The 5210-nt window shown below is 38.3% G+C and overlaps 1 protein-coding gene across 1 annotated transcript in view; it reads right to left on the reverse strand.

Moving 5' to 3' along the window:
- Positions 1-342: 342 nt before the first annotated feature.
- Positions 343-5210, reverse strand: part of itpka (inositol-trisphosphate 3-kinase A) — a 32127-nt gene continuing 27259 nt past the window's right edge. The window contains exon 7 of the mRNA XM_061895832.1: positions 343-5210. This exon is cut by the window's right edge and continues 335 nt beyond it. The gene's annotated coding sequence lies outside the window, so the exon portion shown is untranslated.

Raw genomic sequence — 5210 nt, forward strand, 5'->3', positions numbered from 1 at the left:
AGTAAAGGACTGCACAGGAACCCATCAGGATGCCGCAATAGTGTTTTACTGTTAAAGGTTAAAAAAAAACATTTTACATTTTTCTTTTTGCATTTCACATGGTTGCAACACAATATGCCAAAATAAAATAGTGGTGTTGTAGCATGTTTTATCTATGTATTCAGCAAGAGAAAGAGCAGTGAAAACTCAATACAAGGAGTGATCACTTTAAATAATACAAACCCCAAAACCAGTGAAGTTGTCACGTTGTATAAAGCGTAAATAAAAGCAAAATACAATGATTTGCAAATCCTTTTCAGCTTATATTCAACTGAATAGACTGCAGAAACAAGATACTTAACGTTCAAAGTGAAAAACTTTATTTATTGCAAACATTAGCTCATTTGGAATTTGATGTCTACCTGCAACATGTTTCAAAAAAAGCTGGCACAAGTGGCAAAAAAGACTGAGAAAGTTGAGGAATGCTCATCAAACACTTATTTGGAACATCCCACAAGCGAACAGGCTAATTGGGAACAGATGGGTGCCATGAATGGATGTAAAATCAGCTTCCATGAAATGCTCAGTCATTCACAAACAAGGATGGGGCCAGCGTCATCAAGTTATCAACAAATGTGTGAGCAAATTGTCAAACAGTTAAAGAACAACATTTTTTAAAGAGCTATTGCAAGGAATTTCAGGATTTCACCATCTAAGGTCCATAATATCATCAAAAGGTTCAGAGCATCTGGAGCAATCACTGCACGTAAGCGATGATATTCTGGACCTTTGATCCCTCAGCTGGTACTGCATCAAAAAGCGACATCAGTGTGCAAAGGATATCACCACATGAGCTCAGGAAAACTTCAGAAAACCACTGTCAGTAACTACAGTTGGTCGCTACATCTGTAAGTGCAAGTTTAAACTCTACTATGCAAAGCCAAAGCCATTTATAGACAATACCCAGAAACACCGCTGGCTTCGCTGGCCCCGAGCTCATCTAAGATGGAGTGATGTAAAGTGGAAAACTGTTCTGTGGTCAAATTGTTTTTGGAAACTGTGGACGTCATGTCCTCCGGACCAAAGAGGAAAATAACCCCATACCATCTGTTAAAGTTAAAGTACCAATAATTGTCACACACTATGTGTGGTGAAATTTGTCCTCGCATTTGAGCCATTGGGGAGCAGTGGGCAGCAGCGGTGCCACGCCCGGGAATCATTTATGGTGATTTAACCCCCAATTCCAATCATTGATGCTGAGTGCCAAGCAGGGAGGCAATGGGTCACATTTTTTATATAGTCTTTGGTATGACTCAGCTGGGGTTTGAACTCACAACCTACCGATCTCAGGGCAGACACTCTAACCCCTAGGCCACTGAGTAGGTTGTGATGGTATGGGGGGTGTATTAGTGCCCAAGGCATGGGTAACTTACACATTTGTGAAGGCACCATTAATGCTGAAAGGTACATACAGATTTTGGAGCAACATATGTTGCCATCCAAGCAATGTTATCATGGACGCCCCTGCTTATTTTAGCAAGACAATGCCAAGCCACATGTTACAACAGCGTGACTTCATAGTAAAAGAGTGCGGGTACTTTCCTGGCCAGCCTTTAGTCCAGACCTGTCTCCCATCGATAGTGTGTGGCGCAATATGAAGACTAAATTACCACAACGGAGAGAATGGGAAATAAATCCACCTGAAAACTTCAAAAATAGGTCTCCTCAGTGTTAATGCATGTTATTGTACAGACATAAATAAATGTACCTACATTCTAAATACGTTGTTAACATTATAAAAACTATCTAAACATGAAATTATTCATCTATACACTTTTTGAATCCAATATAATAATGCAATCAGTGGCCATAATACTAAGCAGGTTTGGTCTCATCTATAGGCCAATACTACTGTAGTATGGATATTTTACTTCACTTAGCCTTTAAATGCTAAATTTATTTAAAAAAAAATAGGTTTTGGGATGTGCTTAAAAAACACTAAAATCTTACATTATAACTCTTAATAACACGAAAAAGATGGACGATAGTGAGCGCTGCTGGTGGTTGGGAGGGACAGAAAATAATTTGTGTCTCTAAAAGTACCCAACAACACCAGAAAAAGTTGCTAGCTTTTTTCGAAAATGATTATCTAGAGGACTACTTGTGCTAACTTGGCAATACTGATCCCTGCTGCTTTGTCTTCTTATTCCCTTACAGACCACATGCTTATGATTTGTATTAAGAAGCGGCGTTATGATGCCATTTTGTAGCATCGAGCTGTATTCACAGACAGTCCCATTATAATGTATTTATTAACCAGAGAGTGAGTTTCCTGCTATTGTGTATCTTCCAATAAAAGCGCATTTAAATACATTTGAACTCCAAATTCAGTATATTTTAAAAGCCTAATATACTAAACTACTTCCATCCATCCATTTTCTACCGTTTGTCCCTCTCGGGGTCGCGGTGGGTGCTGAAGCTTATACCAGCTGTACTCGGGCGGAAGGCGGTGTACACCCTGGACAAGTCACCACCTTATCACAAGGCCAAAACAGATAATTCAAATCAGCAAACTAAACTAAAGCTGTGATTAATTTAAAGAATAAAATAATTGTGGGCGTGGGTTAGTGTGGAGGTCGTGACGCAATCAAAAATCAGTATTCATGTACAATCTGATAATGCATTTTAAAATAAAAGCAAAGTTTCACAATGCTGAGCGGTTGAACTGACGTCAGTTTGTTTACTGCTCTCCTTGAAGGCCTTCACATAAACATGTCACTCAGTTCCAGGATTACTGGCACCGGAGACAAGGCTGTCAAAGCTGTTTCCAGCGACTGCTGATATTTGTATATATTTGATACATTTCATAAAAAGGCAGAGGGGACAAGACTGTATCTACTGTACTTACAGAAGAATGTTGGTTAAATTAACCCAGACTGTACACAGAACACACAAAGGTAAAAGTTCAAATCAGCAATAAAAAGATGAACTACAAGAGCTACATTCAACTTTCATCCATGTGGTTAGCGTGTATACTGGAAGGAGGAAGTCTCTATAATGAGACCACTATGCTGCTTATGTATCACAGATCCATCCATCCATCCATTTTCTACCGCTTATTCCCTTTTTTTTATGGAATATCCTTTCATAAGTTCTAAGAAAACAATATTTATCCTCCAGTCATTTTCGGTCCAACACTGTAAGCCGTCATTCATTCACTTTCTAGTCCATTATTTTTTTTAAATTAAAAGGCACACATTTTATTGGGTCTTTTACTGATTATTCTAAACTCTTAGGTTTTACAATTTCATTCCGTTTATTTTTTTCTTTATGTATTGCTATCATTACTACTATTATTCTCAATGTTGTATTTATTTATTCAAATACTTAATATATATATATATATATATATATATATTTTTTTATTTTTTTTATTTTTTATTTTTTTGCTTCGTGCATGTGTTATTATTTTTTTGGTGTAAAGCTCTTTGTGTAGCAACTTGCCTGTGCATGAAAAGTGATAAAAAACATTAGGTCTGATGATTGATTTATTTCTGAGCATTTTATGTTATCTTTTTTTAAAATGTTCCTTTTCTTTGACGTACTACTATCAGAAGAGTCTGCCTTGTGCTTGGGAGACATAACGGAGGTTAAAGACCAAAGGTTAACTAAAGCAAATTAGCAACGCACGACTTCGTATTCTTGCACGCACGAATTGTCCGCATCCAGTTCTCTTTTTCTCGTATAACAATATTAAAGTGAGGTTCTAAGCCATACTTGCCAACCTTGAGACCTCCGATTTCGGGGGGGTTTGGCAAGTATGTCCTAAGCAGAATTTTAATTTGCAATGAGGCCCCACTCATTACCAGAGTTTTTTCATACTTTTATACTTTTTATTCAAACTTGAATAGGGCTGCAATGATTGATACCAGCTCAGTGGCCTTGTGGTTAGAGTGTCCGCCCTGAGATCGGTAGGTGGTGAGTTCAAACCCCAGCCGAGTCATACCAAAGACTATAAAAAATGGGACCCGTTGCCTCCCTGCTTGGCATTTAGCATCAAGGGTTGCGTGCGCTGCTGCTCACTGCTCCCCTCACCCCACCGGTTTTTAAACATGGGGATGGGTTAAATGCGGAGGACAAATTTCACCACACCTAGTGTGTGTGTGACTATCATTGGAACCTTAACTTTAAATCGATTATTTAAAAAAAATTTGATTTATGTTCGGTTGTCTTGTTTCACTTTCCTTTACTTTGACGCACTGCTGGCAGGGGAGTCTGTTTTATGCTTAATAATGGATATTAAACATATAAAGTTAACTACAAAGAACCAAAGTGATGTTTAAAATCATGCGACTACGTCTCCGCCCACTTATTTATTGCAACTTGTTCTCTTTTTCTATTTGAACAGTATTAACATGGCCACCCCTGGCTAAATTAGGACTCTAAGCCAAACTTGAACTTTGAGGCCCCGCTCATTAAAAAAAGTCATACTTTTTTTATTCATGTGAAACCTTTTTTTTTTCTTTTTTAACCAAACTTGAATTTAATTTGATGCATGTTATGTCTTCAAACGGGACAGAAATTGTTTGATAATATGTTTTAAGTGCAAAATAAATTAAACATAATTATAAATAAATTTGCATGGATGTTACTAACCAAAATTCGATCCTAGCTCCCAATCGCCAACGATACGGTGCTGCAGGAAACAATAAGTTCTTCCTGTGTAATTTGCCGTATTCTTTTCAGTGACGAACTAGGAATACATTTGCGATAAAATTCATATGAAACACTCGGTCATTCATTAACTGACTTTTTACAAGCGCTTCTTCACGCAAAACAGGGCTCCTCACGGATAGCGGGGCCCTGCACCCTGCACAGAGTAGTGATAATTAACAACGGCGAAATACGGTAAAATGAGGACCGCCTGTATGTATTTAAAGACAAAACTTTGCGTTGTATCACTGGATGGGTCCCAATGGGGAGAAAATCCCTACTTATGTTTGGTAACAGTGTGTAACCATGGCGACAAATAGCTTTGTACAGGCCATGACTTCAAAATACCTCCCGACATGTTATATCGTTGGATAGATTCTGGCCGGGTTAACATGCCCAGATTTTATCCGCACTTTGGACACCGCAGCTGCAGGCGATGCAAGTAGGCTACACCTCCTGTACTGTAGGTGTCCCAATACTTTTTTCCACATGTCTGCTTTTCTTCACATCACATAAAA

The sequence above is a fragment of the Nerophis ophidion genome, linkage group LG03 (assembly GCF_033978795.1).
Source record: "Nerophis ophidion isolate RoL-2023_Sa linkage group LG03, RoL_Noph_v1.0, whole genome shotgun sequence".
Classification (NCBI taxonomy): Eukaryota; Metazoa; Chordata; class Actinopteri; order Syngnathiformes; family Syngnathidae; genus Nerophis; species Nerophis ophidion.